Genomic DNA, 10632 nt, shown 5'->3' with positions numbered 1-10632 from the left:
ACACAAGCAATCACTTTGAGACCCATCACAGGGAAGACCTCTTCCCTGCATCGCCACTCACTGAGCCCCCACCCCTGCCCCCTGCGTATCCCCAACACATTTTTACATCAAAAAGTAGGGGAAAAAAAGGATAATCCTTTAAATGCCTTTAATTTTATGGTATTTTTTATTTTCTCATTTCTTTGTGGACTGTTAAACTTCACTGTGAACAAGTAAGTACCAGACCAGACCAACATGTGGAGACTAAGCCCTGTGGTGCATCACTACAGAGCTGTTTCCAAGGGAAAGCACAAGCAGTCTCCCCGATTACCACATCCCCCTCGCCCACCCAGCCCCAGCCCCACCTGGTGGGAAGCTGCAACTTCCACCAGCAGAGAGGAGACAGTATCTTATCAGAAACAGCATTTGCAGATCTGTACCCAAGCAACCTGCTCTTTCAGGGAATCACTACACTGTGCTAGATTATAAAGAAAATTGTTCCTATTACTCCAATGATACCATTACTCCCATCAGTTCTGAAGAAAGGAGAAGAGTCCCCACCCCCACCCCCACCACCCCTACCCACAGAAGCTACTTTGAGATCTGAAGCCATTTTCTTCCATGAAGGCAGGGGGGCGGGGGGAGGGGGGCAAGGGAGCAGCAAGGAACTACATTACCCAGAATCCCTGCGGCGGAACCTGGGCCGGCCCCTGGCTTCCAAGCCAACTGGCAGTCTGAACTGATAAGCCAATCAGGGTATGAGACTGAGGCTGGTGTTCTCATCCGCTCCTCAGAGAAACTGAAGGTGGTGGTCAAGAAGAGTAGATAACGTTGAGTTTTTCCAAGACTGTCTTTAGGAAAGAACACTGGAGCCAAAACACAGTCTGGTGGCAACAAGTTCCTTAAATCATAGCATGGTGGAGGAAGTACAGAGCCCAGATTGACAAGGCTGCCCCTTCCTCCCACCGCAGAGGGTACTATCTGTCCTTCTTCACATCTAAGGCTGGGAGAAAGAAGATCTCTGTGCTCTGAGAACTCTTGACCTGATAGGGGAGATGCAGCCTCTGTCCCTAGGGAACTCCCAGTCCGATGGAGGAGGCAGCCCCTGCTGCTAGGGAACTCCCACTCGTGAGGGAAACACAGCCTCTGCCTCTGCCGCCTGGAGGCTCCCAGTCTGATGGGTGAGACAGTGCTTGCAAGTGATGGGGGAACTCAAAGTTCAGCTCTGATCCCCGCCTCTGCCCCAGCTCTCAGCACTTCCTCCAAGGTGTCCTTCCGTAGCCAGCTGGAGCTGGCCATGCAGCTGTGATGGACACAGGTGGCTTGGCACTTGTCCTTGTCCTTGCTCCACTGAGCCTGAGGTTGGGCTGGCTCTGGAGATGAATGGAGGGCTCTCATGCCAGGGAGATGAGCTATGGGTAAGCAGACAGACCCAAATGTAGCAGAACTTTGCAGCCTGAGCAGGTCGCCCACCAGGGGCAAACGTCACCAGAATTCTCCTGGGCAGAAATCTTTATTCTTAACCCTCCTCATCCCCCAATACTGTTCTCTATTTCCTCTTCTCTTTCAAAAACTAGCCTCACTCTCCTCACTTAGGAAGCTGTCAGGATAGCTCTTTCATCTCTGCCTCTCATTATGCATGCAGCTGCATAGGGCTGCCACAGACACAGCCTGTCCCCATGAGACATCCCTTCCTCTCGTGGGAACTTCTTGGTCCTCTTGGTCCTTTCAGAAGTCTCTGGACTCCCTCAGAGTAGGGCCTGAGTGTCCCCCTCTCAGACTGTCCCTCTCCCATCTAGCCAGGTATTCTCCAATTCCAGGATTTCTATCCTCACCCCCCACAAGGGGGAGCTATAATCTCCAGGGGACTTGGAATAGAAACCCTAATATTTGAACCCTATGGTTGTCACTTGAAAGCTGTAACTTTTGCTAAGACACTTCACTTCTCTGAGCCTCAGTTTCCTGGAAAATGGGCAGAATAAGAATATTCCCCTAACTCAGATGGTGGTGGAATTGCTTGTAACACAGAGCCCGGCGTTAGCTACCATTATTGGTTAGTTGAGGATTCCGTGGGTGCAGCGAACATCCAGAAACCTCATTCCTAATGTATAAAAGCAGATAAAGGTAAAGCTAACCAGTTTACAGCCAGAATGGGGTTGCTGGAAGCCCCTCCTTCACAGCCTTCCCCACTTCCCTCCCCATTAAAGACCCCAGAGTCACGAATAAACTTGGTTACAGGTTAGAACATCCCCAAACAACATAGCCCAGCTCCAAAGCTCTGTTCAGCACCCATGATTTGCCAGCTTGGATCCAGGTAAGGTCTTCACCCACAAAATGGGATTTATAAAAACCTCCTTTAGAGATTGGCTGGGAAGATGTAAATAGCCTGCTGGAAAATGTGAGAAATTGTTAGTATGGGTTATGCTTCAATATTCCTCTCTCTCCAGGTTCTTGGTGATTTTTTTTTTAGTTTTTCCTTTTTTACATTTAACTTATTTTTTAAAAAGATTTTATTTACTCATTTGAGAGAGAGAGAGCATGAGCAGGTGGAGAGAGAAGCAGACTCTCCACCTGAGCAGGGAGCCTGATGTGGGACTTGATCCCAGGATTCCAGAATCATGGCCTGAGCTGAAGGCAGATGCTTAGCTACCACCCAGGTGCCCCTATTGTGGGTTTTTCCTTGCACTCTACATAGTAGGCTGAGTATGTTTTTAATATCTCCAAGGATGACCTGGAAAGAAGCTGCTGAGGAAAGATGGAAGACATTGTGGAGACACTCAGATTGAGTACAAAGGAGTGATCTTTCCCATTTCTTTTCCATCTAGGGAAAGGATTTTTCTTTGGGCAAGTATTGGACAGGATGGGGTTAAGATGGCAAGAATCTGAGAATACTCAGGTTGCTGAGAGCCAAGGCCACCTCTCACCCCACAGAGAGGAAGGGACAAAGAAAGAAGTCCTGTAGGCACTGAGGACTCCACATCTGTGAAGCCACTTCCATTCACTCCAGTTAACAACCAGGTAGGGGATCCCTGAAGATCCGGTGGCTCTTCCAGGCAGATCTTTATAAACAGCCTGTTTTTGACTCACTACATGTATCATTAGAAATGCATTCAGCTCCAATTAACAGGCAACCCAACCATACAGCTTAAATTAAAAGGAGGTTTTCTTCCTTAAATAGCCAGTAACCAGGGACAGGTGTTGCTGGTATTGATTTAGCTACTCGGTCTTACCATCAGAGACTCCTTTCACACCCCCGTTCCCAACAAGCTGGCTCTCATCCCCACGTTCAGTCTAATGGACACAAGATGGCTTCTGTGGCTCCAGGCATTACAATCCTATTCAAGAAAGGAGGGAAGGGAAGGGGCGGTGGAGGATGGAACCAACTGGTGTCAGGGAAAATGTTATAGGGACTTGACACATTCAGGAGGTTGGGTCCATCTACCCAGGAGAAGCAGGCAGCACTGTGTAAGTGTATCAGCCTTTTTTTTTTTTTTTCAAGATTTTTTATTTATTTATTAAATACACACACACAGAGAAAAACAGACAGAGGGAGAAGCAGGCTCCAGGCTCCATGCAGGGAGCCTGACGTGGGACTCCATCCCAGGTCTCCAGGATCACGCCCTGGGCTGAAGGCGGCGCTAAACAGCAGAGCCACCGGGGCTGCCCTGTATCAGCCTTTTAGGCCAGCAGCCTCACTCTTATTGCAGCTTGCTGCTCACCTAGCGCCAGTTTCCAAAGGGTCAGCTGTGCAGGTATGTGCTTCTCAAGTGTAGAATCATTTTCCCTCACCAGATGGAAGGGGTGGAGGGCAGCAGGAAGGACACTGTTGCTGAAGTGTCCTCTATCTCCTGGCGGCATTCAGGCTTCTCTCAAACACTGGACATGGGATCTCTGGGAACAGAACTGGGCCTGTAGGAAGTTGTCAGCTTTGTGACTGTGCTGATTACTTACCTCACCTTCCTCCCCCTGCTCCCTCCACAACAAACCGACTGGAGGTACACAGTGTGCTAAGCAAAGCAATTAACCTTATTAGAGATGCAAGAGCATAAAGACCCCCTCCCTGCCAGCTGTCTCCTCCACAAGGATCTAGTGCACAAGTTTAAAATGGCAGCACTGGCTTCATTAATTAATGCTTCATATTGATTCACTGCCTTTTATCACAAGGACAGGAGGTGACTGGGTGCTGAAATGAGCACTGTGCTGGGAGTCCTGTCCTGGTCCTATCATTGAACTCACTGTGTGGACTTGGGCCCTAGTCAGTCCCCTCTTCTATGAAATGGAAATGATAATCATATGCATCATGAGAAGTATTAAACTATTTAAAACCCATGTCGAGAACTTACTTTAAAATTGTTTATACTAGAGGTCTTGGGTGGCTCAGTAGGTTAAGCATCCAACTATTAACTTCAGCTCAGGTCATGATCTCAGGGTTGTAAGATGGAGCCTCACATTGGGCTTTGTGCTCAATGGGGAATCTGCTTCTCCCTCTCCCACTGCCCCTCCCCCAGCTTGCACACACACACACTCTCTCTCTCTCTCAAATAAATAAAATTGTTTATCCAAGAAATTTCTGTAAAGATTGAAAGGGAAAATAGGGAAATGTAATGGGCTGAATTGTCATCCCCCCAAAAAAATCTTTTGTTGAAATCCTAACCCCCAGTGTTTGATACTGTTACTGTGTATTTGGAGACAGGATGTTATACAATGTCATGTAGTTAAAATGAGGTCATCCAGGTGGACCCTAATTCAGTCTGACTGGTGACCTTATGAGGAGAGGAGGTCAGGAACAGACACGCAGATAGAAGGCCAGGTGAAGACATAATGAGAAGACGACAGGCCAAGGAGAGAAGCCTCAAAGGAACCAACCCTGCTCACATCTTGATCTTAGACATCTAGCTTTCAGAATTGTGAGAAAATACATTTCTGTTGATTAAACCACTCAGTCTTTGCTACTTTACAAATGAATGCAGTGAATATTATCTGTTTTTAAAATCCTAAGGTACCTTCAGAAGGCCAAATGCCCCTTACTCACAAGCACGACACAGGGTATCTTAGCAGGGGATCTCATGGTGCCGTGCCCTGATCAGGGTCACGCTGGCTATGTGGTGGGAATCTACACTGAATGGGAATGGTGACCCTTCAGGCACTCCCTGAAATCTGACTGAGAGCATTTGTGTGGCTCCGACTAGCCGTGCTGACACCACATGAGTGCTCAACAGCAACCAGCCCATCCTGATCACCGAGGCGGAGATGAGCTCATAACTCATCGATAATACATTGGAAATGACAAAGCTCGTGATTAATTTGCTTATTTAAAATATCAAACAAGCTGCTTCAGCCATAGGACTGAGGTACTATCCTTCTACTAATCCATTCATCCATTCACGTCACTCGTTCCGTGTATGACTTTGTGAGCTACAGTGTGCCGGGTACTATTTTAGACTTTGGGACCAAAGCAGAAGACGGTCAACTTCCCCAGCTTTATGGAACTTACATTCTCCTGCAGGGAAAGGCTTTGAGCAATAAACCCAATACCCAATACACATACCTGAAAAACAAAACTGGATAAGGGAATAGCACATGTAGGGGATGTTATTTTACTCATCAGAGAAGAACAGAAGAACTCGCTGCTTGCCATTTGAGATAGACTTGAATGGAGCAAGGGAGAAAACCATGCAGATTTGTAGGGAAGAGATTTCCAAGCAGGGAGAACAGTGAGTGCAAAGGCCCTGTGGTGGGAATGGACTTGGGATGCTCAAGGAACAGTGAGGAGACCATGTGTCTGAAACAGAAGGAGGGGAGGGGGAGGGGAGACTGATAGGAGATGAGGTCAGGGAGGTAGTCAGGGAAAGCCAGCTAATGCAAACACGATAAAGACTCAGGATTTTATCTGGGGTGTAAAATGAAGCCCCTGGAAGACTTTGCACAGATGAATGACATGCTTTAAAATAATGTCTCTGGCTGCTGTGTGGACAATGGAAGCAGGAATGGAAGTAGGAGACCAGTTAGGAGGCTCTTACCCAAAAAAAGAGACAATGGTAGATCAAACAAGGATAGCGGTAGATAGTGGGATGGGGACACATTGAATCAGATTTTGGAAGTAGAGATGGCAAGATTCATTGATGGCGTGGATATGGGAGGTGAGGAAGGGGAATTAAGATTATGCTAATGCTTTTGCCTGAGCCCTGGGTGAATGGAAGGGTGCCTGCCCACTCTGACATGCTTTCTGAGGGGCACTTTGTAGCTACTTAGTCTTCCAAGCACACATAACCCACAGTGCTTCCTATCTGGCCACAGTCTAGGAGTGGTGGTGCATAAGATGTTCTCCATCTCCAGTAACTAAACAAAACCCACTGCCTTCCATGTGGCCCCCAGAGAGATGGCCCTTATGCTCTGTTGAACTGAGGGCTGGAAGACTCTTGGATTGAGAGCTGAAGGGAACTTAGGCACAAATATAGACCACACAAACCAGAATCACCTTAGATGCCTGGTGCAGATGGAAGGCCCAAACTCATCCTATCCCTCCTGAATTAAAACATCTGACTGGGGTCCGGAAACTCCCCCACCACCAAGTTCTCTGAGTGAACCCCATCCTCTGCAAAGTCTGAACCACCACTTACCTTCTTCAGCCTGCAGGTGAGAAGATAGGTCCCACCCCCAGCTGCCACACCCAGGCCACATCTTTTCCATGCTGCCAAGCTACCAGCCACGTGGCCATAGTCCACAATGGTACAATTGACATCACTCCTCAGGGATTCTCCAGTGCTCTGTCATCCCTCAAAAATAGGCCTCACAAGGGGGCCTAGAGAGAACATGTGGAGTTCCATCCCCATTGCTAAGAGAAGAGTGTCCTACAGTGTCCTTCCCAGGTATAGAGAACAGGACAGCTGGACTGATGGGAGAAGCCATGGTGGAACTACTGTGAAAGTGTAGGTATTAAGCAAGACACAGAAGTGCACATGGAGGAGCACCTGAGTGGCTCAGTCAGTTAAGCATCTGACTCTTGGTTTCAGCTTAGTTCATGATCTTGGGGTCCTGGGATCAAGCCCTGCATCAGGCTCCCTGCTCAACAGGGAGTCTGCTTCTCCCTCTGCCTCTGCCCCTCCTCCTGCTCATGTGTGTCCACATTTTCTCTCTCAAATAAAAAAAACTTTTTTTAAAAAAAAAGTGCATATGGAGATGGGGTCCCCACACTCCTGACACTGTCCTTGCATCTAGAAGGGACTAGAAGATAGTGTTGTCATCATTTCCTTCCATGAAGCCACTTGCAGCACACTCAGCATCAGCCCCAAGGAAAAAGGGCTGGGGCCAGGGCTCCAACTACACCATCTCATTGATCTAGGACTGTTTCCGGATCTACAAAATATATCCTGAATCCTTTCATGGGAATGGCTAGCCGAGTTGCTCACAAAGCCTTAAGTCAAACATGGCAGCCAGAGCAAGAGGCAGCACATGGCAGTCCCAGCAGCTTTACACTTGGCTGACTCCCTGTCCCTAAAGCCCTCAGCCTCCAAGGAGTAGGGATGCCCCCTGGGTGGGGGCCAGCGGTGCAATGAACTAGCCAACCCACCCAATGTGCTAATGTACAAGAATGGGAGTGAAATCAGCCAGTTATCCCTGGCTCTTTGGTTCTCCATAAAACCACGTAAGTTTAATTATATTAATAGATGAAACGTTGATTCTCTACTTCTGACCTTGGGATCACCAGTTGCCTGCCTGGGTTCTTCTCCCCAGCCCAGCAAAGGAGGTCTCTGCAGCCATGCAGCACGTTTGCAGCCTTGTTAGTGGATGTGGAGTGGACTCTCTAGCTGGAAAGCATGGGTGTCACATTCTGCCTGAGAAGGGGTGAGCCCCCCACGGCCAGTCAGTTCCTTGTCTTTAATTTCGCTGAATATACACACATCCTTGCACAAAGATGCCCTCATATACACACTCACACACATGCCCATCCCAAACAGAAGTCCACAGAGATATACACCCAACACATGAATAAAAGTAGCTTTCATTGTGTTTATGCTATGTTGGACGATGTTCAAAGGGTCACTTCATTTAATCCTCATAAGAACCTTTTAAGATAGGTGACATTATTACTGTCATCTTGATTTTACAGATAAGAAAACCCATGGGTGGTTCCCAGCTGAAAGTGGTGGAGTCAATATTCTAGGATGTCTCTGGGGCCTATACCTTCAACCATGGCCCTTCACTGCCCACTATTAAACACATGACCCCAGGCACCCAGTGCCCCCCTCCCCACAGTGCCCCACACCTGCTTTAGGTAACTATGCGCATAGACTCACAGGTGACTGAATGCACCAGCTCTGGGTAACATGCAGTGCCAACTCAGGGCATCGACTGTTTCTTCTAGTCCCTCCCTGGCAGGGGAATGAGAGTACCTCTGGATGCCGCTCAGGGCCATTGGTCCCCCTCCTGTCCTCAGACCCCGGAGCCCCAGCAATTGCTCATTTGCCTCATTCAAATGCAGACAAATTGCTGAGGTGGGTTAAGTCGTTGTTCAGGCTTTTCGGTGGTGATAGGCAGATCAGGAACAGAAGCATGAACTTTAAATCATTTAAGTCCATAACATTTAATAAATTTGTGGTCAAGAGATTCTTCTCTTGCTGGTGGCAGTTAAAGAAAAGGGCAGTTTCACAGTTAAACCCTAATACACCAGCTCAGAAAGAAATCACTCCTTGTTCAGACTAATCAAACTCCATTACCACTTCCTTAAGCAGGGACATGCTGTTTTGTTCGGGCACTAACACCATTAGTTCAATGTGCACTGGAAATATTAAAAGGATGAAGGGACTTCCCATCTCTAAGCAAGTTCCTGGGGTGTACATTCCTCCAGATGGAGTGGGAGCCATACAGAAAATAGTGGGCACTGTGGGGGACTGGCAGCTACAGGGGTCCTGGCCAATGCTGTTCTGTAGGGAGGATATTCGCTGCTCCCCTTCCAGGCTGCAGAGAGGACACCTGGACTCAAGGCTGGACAGGAGCAAGGGACAGGGCTATCCACTCCTCTGGAGCTGAAACATAGGCTCTGGCTTGAAATCTAACACAGCATATGCTGGGGCAAGCCATTCTTTCCAGGCCTCAGTGAGCCAATCTGTAGAATGGAGTTGATGAAAATAGTGTCTGTCACACTTGAAAGAATTAAATAGAAAATGAGCTTATTCTTAGGATTCTTTTCTAGAAAATATCTCATCTTGGAACAGGACCACTTTGTCTCTCTCTCTCTTTCTCATTCTCTCTCTCAAAAAGATCTGTAGATCTCTCAAAAAGAGAGATCCAAAGTCATTTTGTATGACTTCCAAAGCCAAGTGGTAAAGGCATGTAGCTTCCATCTTGGTGGCTGGGACTGGTTGTTCTGGGGGAAGCCAGCCATACATAATGTGGATGCTTAAGCAGGCCTGTGGAGATGCTCACAGGGAGAGGGACTGAGATATCCTACCAACAGCCAGCACCAACTTGCCAGCCATGTCAGTGAGCCACCATGGAAGTGGATCCTCAGCCCCAACCAAACCTTCAAGTGGCTGTAAATAAGAGACTTTGAGGCAAAACTACCTAGCCAAGCCACTCGTATGTTACTGACCCATGGGAAACATAAGAAATAATTTTAAAAATTATTGTTTTAGGTTTTTGGATGACCTGTTGCATAGCCATAGTGACTAGAACAGGGTCAAAATCCTTATTTTATAGATTAGGTATGTCCATGAAAAATGGCTTGCCTGAGGTTGATAGGAACACAGAGACTAGAACCCAGATTTCTGGGTCCTGAGCTAGCTTGTTCTGTGTGCTGCTTTTCTAGGGCCTGACCTGGCCTGGCTTCTGGAAGCTAGATTCAGTAGAGTCAGGGAAGTTTCACTCACCACCTCATCCTGCACCCAGCCTCCATTTAACACATTTCAGGCTCTCAGTCAGAGATAAGGTTATTTTAAAAGTTGTTATTAAATTGTGTCAGGGACAGTTAGTACTCACCAAACATCCATATGCTCTCCTGTATCTCCCAGCTTCCCTAGAAGTTAAGTTGGGATGTATGACTAGTTTTAGACACTGGACTATAAAGAGAAGTGATATCACTTCCAGGCTGAAATATTTAAGTGTTGGTGCCTAACTCTCAGCTCTCTCTTTTCTAGTTTCAGCAACCTGGAAATCACCTATTCTAGAGACTGTATCTATAAAATGCAGCCTGGATCCCTGAGTCACTGCTTGGAAGAGAACTTCTTTGGAGAGCCAATGGACCCAGAACAGACTTTTCAGGAACCAAAAATAAACCTTTGTGTATTAAACCACTGAAATCTCTGAGACAGTTTGTTACTGCAGCATAACCTCACTTAACCTGACTAATACACCATGTGCTCCAGACCTACTAGTTGGGATGGAGTTACTAACCCACATTGGACTATGATAGTGTGAGGAATAAACTGCCATTGGGTTAAGTCACTGAGACCTCAAGGTTTTGTCTACTTTTGCATCAGAACCTCCTATCTCACTAATAAATCAATGATAAATATACCTTATAACAGAATAATGAAAGAGAAAAACAAACACAAATATTTCCAGTAAGTTTCGGTGTGAATGTAAATAAGAAAAAATCAAACAAATGGTACTTAAGACCATGAAGGCACTTATGTTAATTTGAAAGAAGTGAAA

At 47.0% G+C, this 10632-nt stretch overlaps 1 long non-coding RNA gene across 5 annotated transcripts; it reads left to right on the top strand.

Moving 5' to 3' along the window:
• Positions 1 to 684: 684 nt before the first annotated feature.
• LOC144317555 (uncharacterized) lies at positions 685 to 10361 on the top strand. Of its 5 annotated transcripts, XR_013383547.1 has the most exons (5): positions 685 to 1397; positions 2218 to 2293; positions 2805 to 2997; positions 7714 to 7824; positions 10116 to 10361. It is a non-coding gene; the product is annotated as an uncharacterized LOC144317555 (long non-coding RNA). The 5 variants fall into 5 exon arrangements; XR_013383548.1 differs by lacking the exon at positions 2218 to 2293 and having other exon boundaries at positions 10116 to 10360; XR_013383549.1 differs by lacking the exon at positions 2805 to 2997 and having other exon boundaries at positions 686 to 1397; positions 7688 to 7824; positions 10116 to 10360.
• The last annotated feature ends 271 nt before the right edge of the window (positions 10362 to 10632 follow it).

The sequence above is a fragment of the Canis aureus genome, chromosome 7, assembly GCF_053574225.1.
Source record: "Canis aureus isolate CA01 chromosome 7, VMU_Caureus_v.1.0, whole genome shotgun sequence".
NCBI classification, from domain to species: domain Eukaryota; kingdom Metazoa; phylum Chordata; class Mammalia; order Carnivora; family Canidae; genus Canis; species Canis aureus.
This window is presented reverse-complemented; position numbering and strand designations above follow the sequence as displayed.